Raw genomic sequence first — 23,606 nt, 5'->3', positions numbered from 1 at the left:
TTGTTCTAATGTCCATTGCTGATGGTGAAATGGATTAGCTACCCTAACCTATTGTCTCACCAAAAACAAAACAAACAAACAAAAAAAAAACAAAAAATCCAACACATATTAAAAAGCAAAATAAAATATATACAATATTTCAAAAAATACATCTATAAGATGGCAAGTAATATTAGGAATATTCAAGGCCAAAGACTGAATAAAAGTGAAAACCTAGAAAGGTAAAGCAAAGCACAAAAGCTGGTTTTTGCTTTGAGAATGTTTTGTTAAACTCTATAAACTTAAATTTTAGTTTTCATGACATCATAGGGCATGTAGACAGAGTACAAAGCCCAGGGTCCTCCCAGCCCCACATAAAGCTGAGATTTCAAAGAGCTAAACTGTCAGAATGCCCAGATGGAAGTACCCACATTACCCAGATGAAAGGGTAATTTAGAAACAAAATCAACCTCTAAAGGACTGCAAGGAAAACTGCTTTCCATGAACTATGGCGTTCGTTAGGAGTTAGAGGGAAAATAAACTCCACTGAGAAGGTATACTAACAAGCTAGCCCACACGAGAATTTGCAGATTCATACTAACTGGGTGGTCTGAAAAAAAACAAAAACAAAACAAAGGAAAAAAATCCCAAAGATCCTAGGTCAAAAAATTCAGTTTAAAAAGATTTTAGGCTGAAAATACCCCTTGGCATTTGGCACAAATGGAAATCCTCTCTAGAGGAAACTACCTTCAACTCAGGGCTCAAGGAATTCCTACATATAAAATTCTCAGATACGTGACTTCATATAAAAAAATCTGAAAGCATACAGAAAATAATATACAATTATTGAAAGCCAGTGACATTAAATGGCAGAATCAGAGCTGCAAAGACCTCAGATATTTAAATAATCAGACAGCATGTAAGACATACTTAATATGTCAGAAAGAAAAAACAGCGGATTGATATTTCTAGTTTAAAAAGTAAAAGACTATAGAAAATGGTCAAACTAGAAAAACAAATAGAAACTTTGGGAAATGAAATAGGTAACACCTGTAGATCAAGGAATGAGTATTAGTAAACTGGAAGAAAAATTCAAAGAAATTACACAGAATATAGTCTGGAAAGCCAAACAGATGGAATAACTGAAGAGTAGTTAAGGGATGTGAAGATAAAGAAAGTCTAACATGTGTCTAATCTAGGTTATAAGAGATTAAGGAGAGAAAAAACTGTTCAGAAGCCATATTTGAAATGTTAATATAAACAAAGAATTTTCTAGAACTGAAGAAAGACACTAATCTACAGACTCAGGAAGCTCAATGAAACCTGGTAAGGACAAAATAAAAGAAATCTGCATTTAAGTACATACAAATGAAATAGTATAATATCAAAGACAAAGGGAAGATCATAAAAACAGCCAGGGAAAAAAGGAATGACAATTAGATAGATGATTTTTCAACAGTCAAATGGGAAACCAGAAGTTGGTGGAATAATATCTTCAATGTACTGACAGAAAACAAGTCTCAACCAAGCATTCTATACCCAGTAAAAATCCTCAAGAACGATGGTGAAATAAAGACAGATTCAAATAAATAGGGTGTGCAAAGAGCAGACTTCCACTAAAGGAACTTCAAAAGGATGCATTTAGATTGAAGGAAAGTGGTCCCAGAGAGAAGTCTGGAATAAAAGAAGAAATAAGAGGCAAAGAAAGTGTTAAATATATTGGTATATCTAAACCAATATTTGACTAATAGAAGAATAATAGATTATAATGTCCTATGGAATTAAAGTTAGAACTAAAATATATAATAACAATAATATAAAAACTGGGAGGGTATGCTCAGAATTAAAAGTGTTTTGAAGTCCCTAGATTTTTTTGGAGGAGGATTAATATACTGAGTAGCTTTAGACTTTTGAGAATTTAACTTGTGAGATGGAATTTATAGGGTCATTAATCCCTAATAGAATAGGAATACAGTATGTATTACAAGGTAGAGAGAGAGAGGAAATGGATAAAAATAAAATTCAGAAGAAGCCAAGAAATGAGATAAAAGCAACAAAAAGGTGGTACAAATGGAATTATCAAATAAGACAGCAAATAATTACTATAAACATAGACAAAATGATCCTGCTAAAAGATAAAAATTGTAAAACTGGATTAAAGCAATTTTAACAATTATAATTCCTAGCTAGTTATTTATGTGAGACGCACCAGAACATAAGGGTATGATAAAGCTGAAAGTAAAAGGTCAGAAAAGATATTAGTAACTACTAATTAAAAGAAAGATTATATAGCTATGTTAATATCAAACAAAATGAACTTTAAAGTTAAAAACATCTATAAAGGGTTATTATATAATATGAAGAGATTCCATTTCCTAGGAACAGTTTGAATTTGTGTGCATCTAAAAATATGTAAAGCAAGAATTGCCAGAAACACAAGGACAAACTAATCCATCATCACAGTGGGAGAGTACAGCACATCCTTGTTAGTTATTAATAAACCAAGCAGATAAAAATCAGTAAGGTTACAGAAGATCTTAACAACACAATTAACAAGCTTTATTTATATACAGAAAACTGTTAAGTTTCACAAAACATAAATTATCTTCAAGCAGATAGAGAACCTGAACAAAAAGTAACCATGTAGTGAGGCCATGAAACAAACCTTAATGTCAAAGGATAGATAACATACTGATCAAATTCTCTGAATATAATGTAATCAATGACAAAAAAGATGCTCTTCCTCTACCTAAAAATCTGTTTATAAAAATTAAGAAGCACAATTCTAAACAACTAAGTAAAGAGATGAAAGCCCAATAAGATCATGGAGAGAAAAGAGACAAGCTGAAGTTCTTAGCAGAGTTATTTTTTTGCAAGGAAATTTATGAAACATCAAAATGAATCAACGAAGATGGTTATAGAATTTCTTTTGCTGGAAGAGAGAAAAATGAAGATAAAGTGTTCATATCTCTACAAAAAGCAGTCTAAGAAGATTCTTTTCTCTACTTTACCTTCCACAGCCAGTATATAAAATTGTTGATAGGTTAAGCAGTTAGGAGGGTGTACCTAAAACATAAAGAGCCTCTCTCTATTTTCAGTGATGGATCAAACAGGCACCTCTACAAATCCAACCAACAAACCAATTCATTAATATTCAGGGGTGCTTTTGTTTTGTTTTGTTTTGTTTGTTGTAGCCTGGGAGATCTTTACCCAGCCACCAACTTTTCTCTGGGAAGAACCTTTGGTAAATCATAATTACTTATCAAGTAAATGGCTCAAAGAACCATTCTCTAGCAGTCACCTTTTTTTTTTTTTTTTTTAAGCTATGGAGTCTCACTCTGTTGCCCAGGCTGAAGTGCAGTGGCATGATCATGGCTCACTGTAGCCTCAACCTTCCAGGTTCAAGTGATCCTCCCACCTCAGCCTCCCAAGTAGCAACAGGTGCACAACATAATGCCTGGCCCTCTGACAGCTATTCTAATATTTAATAAGTTCAAAATAAAGTCTCCTATTTAATTACAACTTCATAGACCCATTTTATTTTTATTCTCAGAGCAGACATTTAAAATTTTTCAATAGATGCTGCTCCACATCACCAATTGTCCGAAGATAGTACCTAAGAGAAGCATTAATATACAACAGGAGGCCAGGCACAGTGGCTCATGCCTGTAATCCCAGTACTTTGGGAGGCCAAGGTGGGTGGATTGCTTGAACCTTCCCAGGAGTTCAAGATGAGCCTGGGCAACATGGCAAAACCCCATCTTTATGGGAAAAAAAAATTAGCCAGGTGCGGTGGTGCACACCTGTAGTCCCAGCTACTTGGGAGGCTGAGGTGGGAGTAGGGAGTATGAATTGAGCCCAAGAGGTCGAGGCTGCAGTGACCCGTGATTGTGCCACTGCACTCCAGCCTGGGTGACAGAATGAGGTCCTATCTCAATATCTACATCATATCCATATCTATATTATATGTATATCTGGGTATTCCCAGTTCCATTTCATATGAATATATTGTACTTATATAAGAAATTGAAAAAGAATTTTCTAACAATGCCATGATTCATTTAAAACTGCTTTCAACATGTTATTCAACTGCTCAAAAGCTGCTGATGGCACCTGACTGTCTGTAACATGAAGTTAAAACCCAGACCCCACTACTTAAATTTTAAGACCTATTCGTAGCCTGGATCCATCTTATGTGACCTCTCAATCATGGCTGTGATATCCACCACATGCACAATTGCCTGCAGAGGCCCAGCTCTGCTCCATGAGAGCCAACCAATGACTATAGTAAATCCAGGGTTCCTTTGTTCCGCCATTCTCCTTCCTGGAATGCCTTACTCACCCTTCAAGGTCCAAATGAACTTTAACTTCTGATGAAGATCTACCAGATATTTCTAAGCCTGATACTTTTTTTTTTTTGAGATGGAGTTTTGCTGTTGTTGCCCAGACTGGAGTGCAATGGCTCGATCTCGGCTAACCGCAACCTCCTCCTCCTGGGTTCAAGTGATTCTTCTGTTAGCCTCTCGAGTAGCTGGGATTACAGGCATGCCACCATGCCCGGCTAATTTTGTATTTTTAGTAGAGATGGGGTTTCTCCATGTTGGTCAGGCTGGTCTCAAACTCCCAATCTCAGGTGATCCACCCACCTCGGCCTCTCAAAGTGCTGGGATTACAGGCATGAGCCACCACACCCGGCCAGTACTTTTTTTTTTTTTTTGAGATGGAGTCTCCCTCTGCTGCCCAGGCTGGAGTGCAGTTGCATGATCTCGGCTCACTGCAACCTCTGCCTCCCAGGTTCAAGCGATTCTCCTGCCTCAGCCTCCTGAGTAGCTGGGATTACAGGTGCCCACGACCATGCCTGGCTAATTTTTGTATTTTTGGTAGATACTGGTTTCTAGTAGGGATGGGTTTCACCATGTTGGCCAAGCTGGTCTCAAACTCCTAACCTCAAGTGATCTGCCTACCTCAGCTTCCCAAAGTGCTGGGATTACAGGCATGAGCCACCACGCTGGCCACCTAACTGATATTTTAAAAATATTCTTACTTCACCCAACTCAATATCTTAATTTAATGTTAATTTTTTTGGGGGGCCTTTGTTCATTTGTTTGTTCTATCTACCCCCCCAAAATCTGGGCAGGAATGTGCTGTACACCAAACTTGTCCAAGCCATGGTCCATGGGTTGCAAGTGACCCAGGACAGCTTTGAATGTAGCCCAACACAAATTCATAAACTTTCTTAAAACATGAGATTTTTTTTTCCGATTTTTTTTTTTTCTCATCAGGTATCATTAGTGTTAAGTGTATTTTATGTATGGTACAAGAGATTTCTTCTTCCAGTGTGGCCCAGGGAAGCCAAAAGATTGGACATCCCTGCTTTACACTCATTCCCCTCTCACCAGGAACTCAGCATAGTGATAAACACACAGAAGGTATTCAACAAATAGTTGCTGAATACCTCTTAAAAGAATACAGTAGGACTCTTCTATATCTATAAATCATCTCACTCACGTCCATGTGCACGTGTGCATACAGAGAGTGTTCTGTTTGAATATTCCGCCTTCCTTGATATAGAAAGGAAAGTGTAATACCTCTTTTATCCACTCAATTCCTTTACAGTGAACAAACATTATCAACAAAGGTGGATTTTCAGTCAGAAATATCCTCATGCACAAAGGGTGCTACTAGTTGTTGGAGGCTACCACGACTCGCTGAAAAGATACTGCATACAGCCTTTGGGAAGTAGATTCCCCATTCTAGATTTACAGAGTTGAGCTGTATTGTTCTTCATTTCTTGTCGTTGTAGTAGTTGGTAAATGTATACAAAAGCCTTCAAGTCTCTGTGTGTACATGTGTGTGTTTGTGTGTGTCTCTTTTGGGCAGAGAGGAGGGAAGAAGGGAGAAAGATATCTGTTCCACAAAGTTTCAACACATAATAGCCACAAATAGATGACAGAGATATATAGACGAATATTGTTTTTAACTAAAAGTCAGTCAGCACCTTTCAGAGGTCAAGTGAGCCCTAAGCCACTTTTATATTTTGAGTCTACTGATGTATTTTTAAAACGGAAATGAAGAAGTATCAAAGTAAGTTTATGAACTTGTGCTAAATTTTAAATCCTTGAGTTTAACAAAGAAATTTTATTTTTTGCCAAAAAAGGGCACGACAATAAAATGTAATTGGGCTAGTCATAATTATAACTCTAAGGGGCATAGTCTAGTAATGGGACAAATTAGCAATAATAAGATAAGCTTGTGCTTCTATAAATCTTAAAATGCATCAGCATTTGGAGATAAATCTCAGAGTCAAAGTGGAAGTCACTGAGAGTCAACACCAGGTCCCCATGAAATAGCCCTACAAGCATCCAATACAAATAAGTAGGCTGAAAGAGTCTCTTTGGTATTACTAGGGCAATAGTCTCAATGGTAACTGAAGGCTGCTTCTGTGTGTTTCCAAACTCAGCTGGAACAGTTTCCATTAGAATTGATTATGTTCAAAAAGAAATCAGCACTATTTTAACTTATGTTTTGTCAAGAAGTGACTGAGCCTATAGTTGACTGCTGAAAGGAAACTCTGCTCCTGCAGTTTTTATCCCTCAAGTCCACAGGCTGTCAGAACAGTATCGTAGCACAATTTTCCCCACTTGCATGGTTAAATACCACCCCAAAGAAGAAATTTCCTTAGCAAATAATATTTGTGGTCAAGGAAGTAAAGAAACCTGATTAAATGAAGGAAAAAAATAGTTTCTGGACACAGGCCTTATCAGTATTCAGCTGCTTCAGAAGTACAAGAACCAAAATCTATACCTGTAAACAGCATTCCATGGTATCCTGTATACACATTTGCCTCAATGGTTAAATTGTACAAAAATGAACTGAAAGCTAACAGTCAATAGGCAATAGCTGGGAGTAGTTCGCACATGATTGTTATCTCTTTCTTCTGCTGAATTCAAGGCACTTCCTTTCATTCATTTCCTCGTTCTTTAGGTTTGCAGAATGCTCACTTTGTGCAGGGTATTGTGCTGGTCCTCCTACAGAATCCCATAAAGTGGGAAGGAAGTTTGAGACATCAGAGACAGCAGGTAGGCAGAGTGACTGACAGACAGTAGGCTCTTAATAAATAACAGCAATTCCTTTCCCTTCCCTTTCCACTCCCTGGAACTTCTTTATAGAGGTTCCATATTTGAGCTATGAAACTTAAATCAATGTCATAATCTAACAAGATAACGTAACAGATTCAGAAATCAGCAATACATGAAAATAGTTTAAAACATGGTGTGGTAGGATTTTAAGTGATCTTTTCCATGTACTTTCTATTATTGTTGTTCTAACACTGATAGCACCATAAATAAAAAGGGAGAGAAGACAAGGAGAAAGAAGGGGAAAAAGGACAGAGAGAGGATATTATATGAAGCAGAAACATTTTAGAATTCTTCAGTAAAAAAGCACTCCATTCTGGCTTGAGCTTTTCCCATATGCATATCCCCGAACAGGCTACTGCACAGCCTGGGTCTTAGTTCCATGAACTATAAGGGCTGCTAACTAGATAATCTCCCAGATCCATTCTCACTCTCCTAGCCCATAGTTCAAGTCCAATGAACTAAATGGCAGATGAGAGAAGTACAAAGTTCTGTAACTCTCTGTTAGTACTGTTTACCCCCTAAATCCAAATCTTACTACAAAACACTGAGTGTGATTTTCCCCAGAAGTTGCTGGAGTCAGTATGCAGTTCAAACTCTGGTGCCATCATTCCCTAGCTCTGTGATCTTAGACAAATTACCTAACCTCTCTGTTCCTCAGTTATCTATGCCATAGGGTTATTATGTGGATTAAAGTTGTTACTATTTGTAAAGCGTGTAGTGTCTGACATCAATTAAACATTAAATGTGTCATCTATTATTGTTTTTGTTATTATTATAACAATGAAGTCATACAAACAAAACCAGTATAGAAGTGATTATCCTAGATTATCACAGAAGCAGTACATGATGACAACATTTGGGTGTGCGGTTGTTCATTAGAAGACTGATGATCAGTAAGCTCTTTGACTCAACAGTGTGATATGGTTGTCTAAAATGGTAAGAAAATCTGTTTATACAACACCCCCCCAGCCAACACACACATTCACATAGCCTATAAAAGGGGAGGATAACTCTGATAATGCTGAAATAATCATGATGAAATAATCTGTTCATTCTAAGCACCAACCTTTTGGACACAGGGTGTGAAAAGACTAAAATGATATAATATAGGAATAACTGAAGACTCAAGACAAACTTTTCAAATATTTAAAAGACTTTTATGTCAAAGCAATGCATTTATTCAACATGGTGTCATGGAAAGATGAAGAACAATGAGTGGAAGTTAGAAGCAGCCAGTTCTCAGTTTGGAACGGAATGGACTTGCTGGGGAAGTAAAAAATCTCTGGAGCTGTTCGGCACTGATTAATGACAACTAGACTGTGCATGTACCAATTCTTGGATAAAACACTGAAGTTTTGAGAGATAATTCAATCTAAGCGTAGACACAAGACTTTTGACATATCTTCCAAACCTGCATTTTATGATGTAGACTGGATGCTTAGTGACATAAATTATAATAGAATTTCTCATGTACAGAACCCCCAATTGGCAAGCATGCAAGATAATGGTGTTACATGATAACATAGAAATTTATATTAAAAGTTCAGACATCTTCATTAGGGTTTTGACATGTGGCCAATCTTAGTGGCCTGAGATGATAAGCAGCAATCTATAAATCTCCAATTTAAAACAAATGCAACAAAAGAAAACATTTCTAATCCATAAAGTAGATAACTAGCTCATTAATGTTCCAAATTAGTTTTGCAGTTAGTATAAGCTAGGTAAATTATTATTAATTGGGATTTCAGATACTAATCACACTGTGCCATTTTTTCATGTTTCCCAAAAGAAACATTCAGTCCCAGAAAACACAGTGACTGGGTCACCAATTTACTGTGTGACCTTGGGGCAAGTCCCTTAACCTCTCTGAGCTCCAGTTATCTCATCTATTTAAAAATGGGGAACAGAGAGTGGCAATAAGAAGATCAGATGTTTTCTAAGGCCTCTTATACCCTAAAATATGATTTTATGAAAGGATCATTCTTAATAAAACTCTAAGCACACCTTTTACTCTTAATTTGTTCATTTTTCTCAGTGAATACATTTCCAGCCATTATATGAGGAAGTGGAAGATTTAGTCTTACCACCACCACTGACTGCTTATATGAGACAGTTTTATTTTGTCCTTCTAGAGTCTGGAAGAAGTTGCCAGACAAAAGGAAAGGATTTTACGATTAGAAGCCACCTTCATATCAAGCAATTGACTATGTAAATAATGGACAAAGCAGAATTTGGAACCGAAAGGGACGTTTTAAAATGTAATTTTCATAAAAATAATCTTAGAAGAAATAGTTTTACTCTTATTTTTTTACTTCCTGGATGCTTTATTTTCTCAGGCTTTCTAGGACCATTTCAATGAGTCTTGAAGTTTATAATTAAAATTTATGCTCAGGAATTGCTCTATTTGAGTTCCAAAGATAAAAGAAAACATATAAATCCAATTTACCTAACTGTTCTACTCTTAGTTGGTCAACTATTCCAAAGACATCCTAAACTATTCCAATGACTTCAAACTAACAAAACTTGTTCAATTGTACTTTGAATCCACAGGTCTTTCTCTGCAAATACTTACCCTGAAATCAAGCTCCACATCTACATGGGAAAATCTGTCAGTGGTTTCTTTAAAAATGTATTACTTAAAAAAGAAATGGGTCAGTCACGGTGGCTCACGCCTATAATCCCAGCACTTTGGAAGGCCGGGGCGGGCAGATCATCTGAAGTCAGGAGTTCGAGACCAGCCTGGCCAACATGGTGAAACCCCGTCTTTACTAAAAATACAAAAATTAGCCAGGCGTGGTAGCACACATGTATAATCCCAGCTACTAGGGAGGCTGAGGCAGGAGAACTGTTTGAACCCAGGAGTCGGAGGTTGCAGTGAGCTGAGCTTGCACTACTGCACTCCAATCTGGGCAACAGAGTGAGACTGTCTCAAAAAAAAAAAAAAAAAAAAAAAGAGAAAGAGATGGGCTACAAATTATATGACAAGGTCCCTTTAAAAAATGGACTGAACAAAGCACTGAGAACAATCTGTACTGGCAAGGGACAGGGAAGATGACCTAATAGGTCTTTTCCGTCTCTAATTTCTGTGATTTGAGGGTTTTTTTTCACTTCTGCAGTAATACTTGTGAGTTCAACATTTTCTCAAAACTATTATTAGTTACCAAGGAAACACAAAATGTTTGTAGGAATAAATAAGCAAATGGACTGGACCTAAGTAACAGACTTTTCCTGCTTCCCATTTAATAATCTTATGGTGGCGTCACATTACCAATTCTTCATTCCTTCTAAGTCATTCTACTCACCTACTAGTATGCTCACTAGAGTCCATAGCCAACTTATGGCATCCCCTGTAAACCAAGGGTAGGAAGTCCCTTACCAACAGATGATTCCTTATTAAACAGACTTCCTTGCTTTGTTTGATGAGGAACAAGACCGTGGCAATGTTAGGGGGCCAACAGGCAGTGGTTGGCTTTGTGAACACCAATGCTAGGGAGAATATGTAAACATGCGCTTTTAAATAGCCCAATGTCTACAGAAAAGCCACTAACATGATTCAGAAATATATAATAAAGGCAAAAAGAAACATAATATACATACACATATACATACACATACGGGGTCCATCCACACTACGAAAATGATGCTTTACAAATGCTTAGAAAAAGACTAAAAGAAACACAGTACATTGAATTGTTAATAGTTGGCAGTATTCATGTGGTAGGACTACATGTAAAATTTTTTACTTCTATGCATTTTCCAAATTATGAAGGGTGCCTATTAATTTTAAAATAAAAAAAATTTAAAATTAATTTTAAAACAAAAAAATTTTAAATTAATTTTAAAACCACAAAATATCATCATTTTAATGTTTTAATAACAAAGGACTTCCCATTCCCTAGCATCACATGGACACTACTACTGTAATCAGTTCTCAAGGTACATATGTCACTGTTCTAGAATCATAGTCAGCTGAAGTATGAGCAGAATAATTGGAAGCCTTCTGGAAACTCTGCGGACTATATATAGGCCTGGGACCAGAGATTCAGGCTACAGATAAAAGTAAAGAGGGTCTATATATATAGACCTGCAGTTCATATGTATATTCAGTTACTACGGTTTATATGTATATTAAGGTCTGCTGGTTAAAGGCTCTTTAAGTACAGTTTAAGTGCGGAGATATGGTATATTTCATGTGGGTATCTACATGTACAGAGCCAGACAGGTGGCAACCAAACTGAAAGAAGAGTGAAAGAAGAGTGAAGAAATGAGGTTGATTAGAAAAATGATTGTCTAGGGCATGGAGAGAAGGTGCTTTTACCACAGACATCCCCTTTGGCTCCACATTCACAGTTGCCTACAGGTCCCTTCAGCCTTCGTCCTAAGTTGTGTAGCAGCAGAGGAGAAGGGACAAGCACAGGATCGGATCCATGGCAAGGTTATCCAGTGCTCAGTGGCAAAGCTGCTTTGAAAGAAGGCAGTGGGTAAGGTGGTAGAAGGTAGCGTGGGGTGGAATAAACACCGAAAGCTCATATTCTGGCCAATCCAACTGTAGTCTGAAGCAATGCAGGACCATGGAGCTATACCTCTCCCTATGCAATCCTGGGTCTGTTCCCACTCTGTTCAGCTTCTTATACAGGACCAGGTCCATAAGACCAGGTCTTATACAGGTCTTGCTGTTTTTCTTTGTACATGACAGTGTTTCCATATATACTATCTCACAGAGGCAAAGAAGCAAACATGTCATATACAAAGTTAGCATTACCATCTCATAGCTCAAAGCAGAGCTCCTAGGGAGCAGAGTGTACCAACTGCTTAAATGACCAAAGGACCAGCAGTGAAAATTTTGGGTAGCTGCAAGAAACGTCCTATTAATTACTGCTTCTTTGGCACTTACTATACTTGGATGACTGAAATACATGACCAGTCAAAAGAAGAAACAAAGGCAGGGAGAGAAGACATGAAAGAAAATAAGAGCAGTTACTTCAAAAAGAGGAACTGGCTTGATGTGATTAGCAGTATATTAATGGTATTTTTTTAAAAGTTAAATAATGATGATGTTGTAATTATGGTCAGTAGCAACTGACTTCACTAATAACACCTGTTAATGTGGTCATTGTCATGGCCTCCTGACAATTAGCTCGAACCAGGGAAACTGGTGATATTAAGCTGTCTTTGACATAATATAATATGGCTAAATCTAGTTGGTATCTCCTTGTTTCTTGCCTTGTTACCTACAAACCCCTTCTCCCGCATTAGAAAGCAATGAACTTGGTAGAAAAATTTCTTTGTATCATTTCTAAATAACAGTTTAAAGCTAGTGCTGATTTAGATCATAAACTCAGATTACTAATTGTAGAAAGGACCTTGGTGTCTAGGTATGCTTATTTGTAGGAAATTCCTGATTAAAAAATGAAAAGAAAGTCACACAAGTAATTGGACAGAACAAGGTTAGGAAGTAAAACTCTCTCATCCAATTTTGAGGCACAGTGATCATAACTCTACTATTTTCACAAATGAAACCAAGAGAATTTCACAAATGAAGAAAATTTCAGAAACCAAGAGAATAAAAATTACATCTCAGAAAGAATTTTGGTTGAAAGAGGGAAGGAAATAAAAGTCTACTCATCTACTTATGTGGCCAATGGCGCACAATGCCAACAGCTGGTTGGAGTTTGCAATACACCACGCAGGGTACTCTTGTATCAGTTAAAGGTCCTGCTTCCTCAAAACCCTTGACTTTCGTTTGAAGTGAAATGGTGATGATATTCTAATTTTACTAGAACAAGATACGTTGCTGCCACCTTCCAGAAAACTGTCAGTAAATCCACAAATCCACAAAAAAGAGGATGAGTCTTGGCTTTCCCAGTTCAAGATTCAGTCTAGAAAATAAAGAGAAACTTCTCAGTTAAATCTGAACACTCCTTTACCAAACATACCTCTGAGAGATTCTGAGCAAACTATTAGGAGAAGACAAGACTATTTATGTAGAAGAAGGCTATATATGTAAGACTATATATGTAGAAGGCTATATATGTAAACATTGCTTTAAATCCCTGTATCATTACTTCAGTAGCGGTGTGACCTTGGTCAAGCCACTTTAGCCTTCTAAATGTCTTTATCTGAAAAGAATGGATCATATCACATCAAAATGTGTTGTGAAGATTAAATGATGAAATGCTTGTAGAGCACTAAGTATGGTGGTAGGTATGATCTAAAAGCTCAACAAATGAGGGCTATCAATATTGGTTCCTGAAGACAGTGGTCACATAACTATGACCTCACTTGGAAAGCTGAGTCATAGCTGGGTCAAGAGACTGATGTTTCAGGAGTAACACATTAGTAATGTAACCAGGCAAGTAGTGTACCAGGCAAGGGCATACAAGGAGTAGAAGCCCTAATCCTCTTTCCTCTATTCTTCAGAATATAGCTAAAGAAAAGAAGGAAATAATACTAACATATTTCATGGGAACCAGCAAGTCAAAAGAATGAAAATAAATGCAAAACTTGAGTATGGATATGTGAGAAAGAAACAAATAGTAGTGTTAAATGTTAGGAAACATATTTGCCTATCAGAGGGAAAAAGATACAAAACAAGCTACAAAACTGTTAGCTTTGGGGTAAAAGTATGCTATCAGTTTGGGGCTGAGATTCAGGTTTATGCATCATACAACTTTCATAAAAGTCATTTAATCTCATTTGTAATAAAAAATGCAGCATAAAAATCTCAAAAAGGATATTTAATAAGTTTGAGGTAAGCACAGGAGACTAAAAAGATTACAATGCAATTCACAAGTATAGGGCAGAAGAGTTAAAACCAACAAAACTACAAACTCAACATCCAAAATGTTAGTACACAATTGCAAATCAAATATTAAATTTCAAGTTCGGCTGAAGAGTATGTGTAATTCACGTCTCTTAAAATAGTATACTGTATATGAAAAGCAAGAGTGAGTTTACTTTAGGTTTCTCAGTAGGTACTTAGAGTGATCTAGAATAATGATAAAGTGAACTCCCAATTTAGTGAAGAGGACATACATTTAATGTTGTGCCCTGCATCTTTATTCCACACCATTTCCACTAACAACTCTGCAAACATCGTTTCTCCACTCCACACTAAGAAAATGAAGCGAGCAGACTATTTTCGTCATTCTTGTTTGACAAAACATATGGAAACAATAATTCTACAGACATATGTACATCATAATAGGAAGCAATCCTATTTTAATGTAATTTTAAAAGAGGTTTTAAAAGGACTCAAGCTACTAAAATTACTCATCTGAAGCCTGCAAATAAGAATGCCACGTCCCTAATTTATTTAGCAGATTCATATAGTTGGGCTAGAACTTTAGGTATGACTTCTCATATAATTCAGAGGTGAATTCTCATTCACAAGAAGTAGGATTTGTACAAGTAAATCTACCCCATACTAGAGGATAATATTCTTAATTCAATCACATTTGGCTAATTTCTTTTTTCTTCACATGGTTATTTTTGGCTTTATTTTGTTTGCCGGTAGAAGAGAACAAACATTAAAACTGGCTCTAAAGTTCTAATTTTATACATTGTCTTGAAAGTACAGCACAAAACATTTAATTTCTTTAAAAATTTTTTCCCTGCCAAAAAATGATAGTTTTAACTGCTTTCGTTAAAACACAGGCATGCAGAAATGGGGAAAGAGGAAGTTCTTTCAGGAAAAACACTGAAAAAAATAAGATTTCATCTGGCCTTTCCATCATCACTTGAAGAATTGTTTGGTAGTTACATCATCAGGAAATAAAACACTATCCTCTGAGGACCCCTACTCATTACAAAGAGGAAAGAGAAGGTTTGAAGTCTAAATCACCCCCAGAGATGTCTCCACAAAACCCGACTTCTCCTTTCCCTCTCCCGCCTACCCCCAGCAACCAAAAATAAAAAGTATAATGAATTTACAAAAGTTTACATAAGAATAACAGGATGTGTATTGAAGTCCCTGAAGCAACAACAGCTTTAGGGACCCAGAGGGAAAAAAGTTACAAGCGGATCGACCCTGCCTCCCAATGACTTTGTTAGCCCGACAGGAGGGCGCCGGCGTCCCCGGCCCACCGGCCCACCACTCATTCCCTCCGCTGGGAGCCGGGAACCACGGTCCGTTCACACGGCCGGAACATCCGCGGGAGCTGGGGTGTGTGGCTGCGCCGCCGCCGCGGCCGAGGGTCCCGCGGTCACCGGCGCCCCCGCCGACAGCGCCGCACACGCGGAGCGCCTTATAAGGCAGAACAGTGACGTAACGCCCATAGGCCGGGCGCGCTCAGCGCCCCGCTCGCATTGTTCGGGCGACTCCCGGAGCGCGCACAGTCGGCTCGCAGCGCGGCACTACAGCGGCCCCGGCCCGGCCCCCGCCCGGCCCCCGCCCGGCCCCGGCGCAGGCAGCTCAGGTAAGCCCGGGAGAGCAACTCCGCTCCACCAAGGGGCACTGCTGTCAGACAGCCAGGTAGCAAGTCTGTGGGTGGCTGTTAAAGCTGTCTCAGCATCACAAACTGCAGACAGGTTTCGCAAAGCGCATCCAATGAATTCTAGGTTCAAAACCGTTTCCAACTCACACAAAACTTGAAAGTAAAAGTTTTCTCTGGCGGAGAAAACAGATCAGAGATTTAATTTTAAATGTTGAGAGGTGGGAGCTGACTGTATTACATACGCTTTCCAAGTGAGCTACACATTGAATCCTGCCCATATTGAGAAATCTTTGGGGAAAGGGTGGGGGAGACTATATTGTACTGCAGCAACCCTATCTCTCCTCCGGACTCAAACTTGCCTGTCTTACATGAGCAGAATGCGAAAATTTGTTAGTGCCAGGTTTTCCCCTCTTTTTGTAAATGTTAATATAAACGACTAGAAAAACACTGTTAGGAATACATCTTGGAATTAAGACGAATCTAACTTAAAAAGTAAAATCTTTTTAAGCTTCAAAAAATCGTACAAACGCTATTTTGTCGTAAAAGCATATGTCAATTTGTACAAGGAAGTAACTATCATAGTTTTGAGTTCTAACTTTCTGCTTCAAGTCCAGGCATTGGAAAAATGACAAACCTCACTTACAGCTATCATTTCTAGAGTAATATTTTGGATAGTAGTATATTACGTAAAAAATGCCAATTTAAAAGGTAAAACTTATAAAGTAACTGTATTAATCAGTAACATTTTAAACCATAATTAGTTACATCTAAATCCTGAAGAGGCTGTTGCTACCAATGAACTCTTACAGTATGATAACTGAACACTTGGCAGAAAAATCTCCATAATATTTTACTTCATTTTTTCCAACTAAAAGTCAACGTAGGAATTAAAAATAAAAAGGTTATGTCAACTTTAGAACACTGGAATAGGAGATGAAAAATTGATTCATCATTCAATCCTTATCTGGTCTAAACATATATTGTAAAATAAAACTTTAACAACTATGTGACAGAATTGTCCCTTTTAAAACAGTCTCTATGTTTTATAAGTATATACAATTCAAACTCAGAATTCATAGGCTGCCATTTATATTTACTCTGAGATTTTTAAATGCTGGCATTTTAGTTGGCACTAAAATGACCATATAAGATAACTGTTTCGAGGTACAGTAAAAGTTTAACAGAGGAGCAGAGCACTATAACCACTGAGGTGTATGTGTGTGTTACAAACTCATGTTTTTATATTTAATTGCCAGAAGAAAGTGTCAGATCCCAGATTTTATCATTGAAACACAGCATTTAAAAAATACTCAAAATGGGGGTTATATCTGTATATTTCTAATAATTTCTGTTGGAGGGTTTTTAAAAGTATATGACATTGGTGCCTATCATTTTTGCCTCATAGGAGTTTTTTTGTTTTTGCTAATTTTGTTTGGAGCAATGCAAGACTTTGGTTTTCATATTTTAAAAGAAAAATTATATGTTATTTGGCCTGAGGATAGGCTATATAAACTGCAGGTTAGTACTGAGAAGTAGGATTTTCCACAAACTATTATTTCAAACCTAGGGAAGCCCACCATAATGAGAAGAGCGGGGCCAACACCCATGTCACTGTGGAGAAGTACAGAATATGCAATGGAAGAGTTGTTTATCTGATATAAGCAGTAATTGGAAACTGAAAAATTCCTGCTCTGGAAAAAAGATATTCTGCTCTTCTGAATCTAATAAAGGAAGAGACAAACAGAAACCATCAATTATTGTTTCAGGTATACCCAGAGTACCATCTGTACCATAAACTACAACTCAACTGTTGAAAATCATAACTTCCATAAAAACTCTAACAGCTGTGTTTCCCAGTGTCTGCCTTTTATTTTTTTAAAGCAGGCAAGCATCAATTTTTTAAAATTTAAAAATAACACTCTTTAATATTCCACACTTTTTCCCATTTATTAACTTTAAAGCATGGTTCAAAGAACAATCACATAAGACCTCTTTTAAAATTGAAAGCTAAGTATGACTTATCATGGATACCCTATCTCACACTGGGCTCTTTGGATGAGCAGTTTCTTAGTCCTTGGGACAATCTGTATGATGGAAAAATGTTTTTGATAGAATGAATGTGAATTTCTACACTTCCAAATAAAGCACATAATAATTTTATGCTTAGTAAGTTCATTTGCACTTTTGTGGTGATTAACCTTAACTGTTAAGCCCTGGTATTTTTGTGCTATTTTCCTAATGCTGTGATGGAGACTATAGTAACAGCCAGTATGAAAACACAAATCAAGCCTTGACTTAATTTTCCAGTTCTCTTGCAGTTCCCATTAATTTGCCTTCTCAAAAGGCTGTAAATTTTGTTTAAGGGTTCTCTGCTGTAATTTCCCCTCCAAAAAAGTGCCTTTGGTAATAAATGGATTTTGAGATTTAAGAAAAAAAACTGAAAATGTAGGAGGAAGAATAAGATTCCAATAATTCTTCTTAGGTCACGTTCTGTCCATGTCTAGTGCTTCAGGGCAAAGTGAACATTTTACAAGGTGAATAGAAAAAAAACATACAGCCCCTCCTATTTATAGGAAAAAGGAAGAGGGGCAAGAAGAGAACTGTTTATAAAAGACTGGATATTGTGGATGTAAAGCAATATTGGTCTCAACCTGCTTCAGGAACTGAAATGGCCCCATCTGTTGTTCACAGAGCCTGTCATCTTTGAAAAATCTAATACACCCTACCTTATCTGTTGGACATATTAATTTTAAATGATTTTAAGGTCCATTTAATTTGTATTTGACCATGAATTCAGCTTCAATTTAAACTGATTGTTTAGTTTTTGTAAATTATATTTAAATAATTTAAAGATGAAGAGACACTGCATATGCAGCCAGCATCACAAACCTTCAAAGCAATATTTCTGTGGTTGCTGCTGTCATCACCACAACATTTTCTAGCCACCAACCCAGTCACTTATGCTTAAAGTGTGCTGCAATGACTTTTAGAACCTCCTATGGCTGGTCATTTTCTACTTAAAATGAGGTAGGACATTCATGTTTTTTTGTTAGGTACACTAATTCCTAGCAGATTATCACCAGCACTTATCAGCCTTTGCACATCCCTCCTTTTTTTTAAAAAAAAAAAAAAGAGTTGAGATTCTCCTTGACCTTCATCTGCACTAACATCGTCTCTGCCTGGGAAAGCTGGGCAAACAAAAATGGGAAGGCTTACCAAGGAAAGTCCCTGGTTTCTTTTTCAGATATGAGAAACACTCCCTCTTTATGCTTGTTCTCTGAGATGCTTTAGCAGATTAAGATAGGACAGCAGCAGTTTTAATTCTGAGCCCAAGAACGAGAACACATTAGCAGTGTTCTTTTTCCAGTCTGACCGTCCTCACATTTCTATGCTCTACTGGCTCCAAAATATGATAAATTGTTAAGTATAGAATTTTTTTTAAACAAGCTTGGGGAATGATGTGTTTGTGGGGGCAGGCAGGGGAGCAGTAGGGAGGTAAGTAGAGGAGTAGATAGGTAAGTGTATGATTGGGACAGACAGGATGCAGACATACCTCAACTCCTTGTGTCTGTTTATGATAACTACTTATTCTAGCCTAAAGGAGTTATTATCAGCAAAAGAAAGCATACATTACATCAGAACAGCAAACATTCAACTATGAATTTGAGAAGTACCTTGATAAGGTACTTGACTATATGGAAAATGGGATATCCCAGGCCCCACAGTCACACACACACACACACACACACACAGAGTCCTGGCACAGAATATCCACAGAATTTTACAGCTGGAAGGGGCAATGGAGGTCATCTGATCCAAATGCCTGACTTTACGGAAGAAACTGATGTCCACAGTGTGACTTGCCCCAGAGACACAGCTATGCAGAGGTAGGGCCAGGGCCCCCTGCATTCTTGGGCTACAGCTCACCAGTAGTTTTTCCTTAATTAGTGCTAGGAAGAGAGGAGAACAGAAGCCCCAGAAAAAGCCTCAGTACTGTAGGTGTTAATTTAGATATAAAATCCATTAAAAAAAGAAAGTAGAAAGGTTCAAAGTTCTTAAGTATAAGCAATAAAAAAGCAAAGGATAAGGAAGCATTGTGAAAATCAATACAATTTAATCAGGCTACAACAACAGAAGGGAGGTGATAAAGGGAGGAAATAGAAAATAAAAAATAAGTGTATTTAAAGGTCCTCCGGCTGGCAAATCCCACTCTCTACTTGGAAGGTGAGAGGTGCCCTGGAAAGACTGTGTACTCTGTGGTCAAAGACATTTGGGTCTGAACCACTAACTTGACAAATGACCTTCTATTAGTATCTTCCAGCTAAGCATTTTGCACTCCTCAGACGTCCGCAGCTAGCAGGATCCCTTTCAAAATTCAAAGTGACTCAATGCCTTCAAAACAACCTCCCCCAAAACTGCAGAGGAAGTCACCTATGAAGGCTACAAGCTCCTGGTGGTACTTACCCTGCTTTATTTTCCTTCAAACTGTGCACTGTGATGTGACATTAAATTACTCATTAATGATTTATTTGCTTATTATCTGTCTCTTGGACTATAAACTCCTTCAGGGTCAGTTTTACAACCAGTTTTACCTCCAGTGCCTAGGAAAGTACCGAGGTACAATTAGTAGGTGTGTTGCTGGGACAAAAAAGGTGTTGGATAAATATATGAACAAATTACAACCTAGAAGCTGCTTATTTGATACAAAAAAAAGTGTTTCTGCAAACAGTGGGCTGTGGAGGGCCCCTTCTTCTAGATTTTGTTTAGGAGCTGAAAACAAATCTCAGCCACTACTTAAAGCAACCATATGGAAGTGACTTACAGAAACCAGTTAGGCTCAGGTTAAGTCAAGGCAGTGAACTTAACTAGAAACCAAGTTAGGCTCAGCTTAAGTCAAGGCAGTGAAATCTGCTTTGTACGGCAGTGTATGTTATATAGGCAGACTAAGTCAGATGCTTTTCTGCCCATCTTCATCTACCTCAGTTTAATTCCCTCCCCAATAAAATGAGACTTTGTATACCTGGTGAAGGAGTACCAGGTGAGTCACCCGGGGGCATGGAATGGCCTTCAAGCAAAATATGGAAGAACACAGTGCAGTGGTTAATGAAGGGTGGACTCCTTTGAATTTCCCTAATCTCTGTGCCTCAGGTGAAGGCCTGGAAGATGCACTTACGGGGCACAAATGGCTTATCTTTGCCATGCAGCAGACTGCCTTTTCCCAAGCATGTACTTCATTCCAAAGTTTCTGTGGGTAAACCAGTGTATCTCCCAGATTTTACAGAAGAGTGATTTTTCTTTAATTTCAAAGTTACTCCAGTGTCAACCTGTGAAGCTAGCCTAGGGCTTATAATTCTCCTCAGCAGTAGCAAACATTTACTCAGCTAAGCACAAGGCATGAAAACAGGCCCAGCAACTAAGTTCACCACACACCATACCATGTCACTAACCCAGCTATAGCTACTAGCATGGACTGGTACCACATTAATGACAAGGACTAAGATCACTAGCAGCTCTTGGACAACAACTTCAATTATGGTCCCATCCCTGCTCTATTTTAATGGACTGGTAATGCAATGAAGGTAGGAGAGATCAGCTACACATAAAAACTAAGTAAAGATAAACAATGTGGGAGAATGCTTATAAAAACTTCAACAGAATATAGTCAATGGCCAACCTTGCTGAATAGTGACACTGAATTGACAGGGGTAAATGTTAGTGTCTCAACGGTGAGACTAAAAGAGTAAGAATAATGGGTGGATAAATCAGAGTTCTACTCTTCTTAGCTCTGCCATCCATTTACTGGGTGAGCCTCCTGTTCCCTTGGTTTCTACAAATTACAAAAAAGGAACAATGTCATCCACCCCAAGTATTTCTCAGTACTCAAAGATTGAATAATGAGCAATAACCCTCATGGGAACTCTGATCAAGTAGAGAAGAGACAATATAAAAATAAAAGCTACTGTTTATATCACTATAGAGACAAATTAGCTAAAGAAAATGAGGGTAATTTGAGGGAAAGAGTCCACATGTAAATGGAGAAAAGATGAACATAGCTGTAGCACTTGGGCCTGTGAGAGCTCCAAATCACTGTATCTAAAGCAGCCTCAAGGCTGAGGTCAGTCCTCTAAGATGGGCTGCCCTGACAGAAGCAAATCTGCCAGATTTATTGTGTCTCATGGCCCACCAGTCCTGGAACAAAAGTTTAAAGGTGAAATATGTTTTTCTCTTTCTTTTTAAAATGCTTTTTTATGTGAATCAAAACAAAAACAAATCTCTGAGCAGAGATCATAAGTGGAATGTAAAACATCACATTTGGGCTCGCAAGACTTAAGTGTCTGCCTGTTAAATTTGAAGAAAAGGAAGGAGTTGCCTGGTCTAGGAGCCTAGAGAGAACATGAGAAAGTTGCTGGTTTCTTGCTGAAGACAAACACCCATTCAGTGAGATACTGTGGAAGTCCCTTAGTCTTAACTTGTTAGTCTGTTAATTGGGAATGGCAGAAGAAGTGAATTACTCTGTGGAATTTTGTGAAAATGAATCCACTGCTGCTAAAAGGAAGATTATCTACTTTTCAAACACGCATATTATTAAAATAAATACATTATGTTTGAAGTCGCATATTATTCTTGAGGCTTTCAAATAAAAGTGAGAGTAACTTTGTCAAGTGATTTGGGGCTCCACTAATCTCCCCCCAAATTCTGCCCCATAAAATTCTTTTTACAGTTCAATAAAATTCATTAGGCTGAACACAGATGCAAAGAATCACAGGCAAAGTTAAGATTCTCTGGCCAATTTCCCCCATCTGGACTTTAATTAAATTTGTCTCCAAGTGAATTCTTCTCTTCACTAAATGGTTCTCCTTCCAGAAGTGACAAGAACAAGAGGAACAAAACTCTACTTGTCCTTCTTCCATTCTAATAACAAGTAATTCTGAGAACTTTAGGTACCACTCAGCCTAAGGGATGGTTATACTCCCCTAGGAAGTGGTTCTTTTTACCTCTCAATCATTTGGTCAAGTATGTACAGAGTTCAACCCATATGAGGGATACAGAGGTATCATTCCTTTAAGGAGCTTACAGTTGGCTTAACGGCAAAAGTAATATACTAAAACAAATTAGAAAGCAGTACAAAATAATGTAGAATATTTAGGTAATAAAGCTGTAAGGGCTGTGGGGACTTAGAAAAGGAAAATCAGCCAGGGTTAGACAAGTTAAGAAACATTCATGGAAAAGATGGGAACTGAAATGTAAATGGAGATGAGTGAATGCAGCATTCCAAAAAAGATGGCAGACTTATTCTTCAGAAGTCTACTATGAAAGGAGAACCTGAGGTTAAAAGACAAATAAGGCTTGTGCCAAGATCAGAACACCCAAACTGTAAGTTTAAAAACCCATTATTTGGCCTTCAGAACAACCTGGACTTATGCAGAAAGGAAGGCAGCTTAAGGTAACATCACTTCTTAACCTGAAGCTTAAACGTGAAGCAGTTGGCACAGTGCCAAACCTATAGCAGATACTGTTACTCTTCTGGTTATGCTAGTCTATCCATAGGGATGATGCTCCTTCATCATCTGGTGCTGCTGGGCTGACATATAGGGGGCTATCTCAGGCCAAAGAGGAGGTCCTTTGTAGGATGCAGTCATGAAGAATTCCTGTTCTCAGACACCCAGCTGTGAAGTGGAGTAAAGGATTAAGCTTGTTGAAGATCTGTCTCTAGCGTGCCTAACCTTAGCCACTCTGTAAGGAGAGGTTACCCTTTACCTTGATTTCCCTGCTACAAGGCAGTCCCTCCTGTGAGAAACCCACAAGAACTTTCCTAAAAATGTCTTACTCATCTGAAGTAAGAAACAACTTCCTGAGCAGGTAAAGGACCGAAGAGAGCTGTTGACTGCAAAAGGCTTAAAAGCTAGTTTGGAATCTCCCTGTTTTACCATGCACCCACAAAAAACAAATCTGTAAGACAAATCTTTACAACCTGGGCTAAATGGCTTATATCAGATCCTAGCCACAAACAATAAAGAGTCTCTTTTGAAATTAACAGTCTAAATACTTTTTG

The 23,606-nt window shown here is 37.8% G+C and overlaps 2 protein-coding genes across 3 annotated transcripts in view; one reads left to right on the top strand and one right to left on the bottom strand.

Annotated features, from left to right (window-relative positions):
- Positions 1 to 23,606, bottom strand: part of CMSS1 (cms1 ribosomal small subunit homolog) — a 360,423-nt gene that overhangs the window by 286,536 nt on the left and 50,281 nt on the right. The window lies entirely within an intron of this gene.
- FILIP1L (filamin A interacting protein 1 like) overlaps positions 1 to 23,606 on the top strand; it is a 107,173-nt gene that overhangs the window by 39,454 nt on the left and 44,113 nt on the right. The window contains exon 1 of one of the 2 annotated variants that reach the window (XM_055110199.2): positions 13,843 to 15,535. The exons of the other annotated variant lie outside the window; for it this stretch is intronic. The gene's annotated coding sequence lies outside the window, so the exon portion shown is untranslated. Of the gene's footprint in view, positions 1 to 13,842; positions 15,536 to 23,606 lie in introns of those variants that run through there. 2 annotated transcript variants of the gene reach the window in all.

Source organism: Pan paniscus, chromosome 2, assembly GCF_029289425.2.
Source record: "Pan paniscus chromosome 2, NHGRI_mPanPan1-v2.0_pri, whole genome shotgun sequence".
NCBI classification, from domain to species: Eukaryota; Metazoa; Chordata; class Mammalia; order Primates; family Hominidae; genus Pan; species Pan paniscus.
Note: the sequence above shows the minus strand (reverse complement) of the source record. Positions and strands in the feature narration are given on the sequence as shown.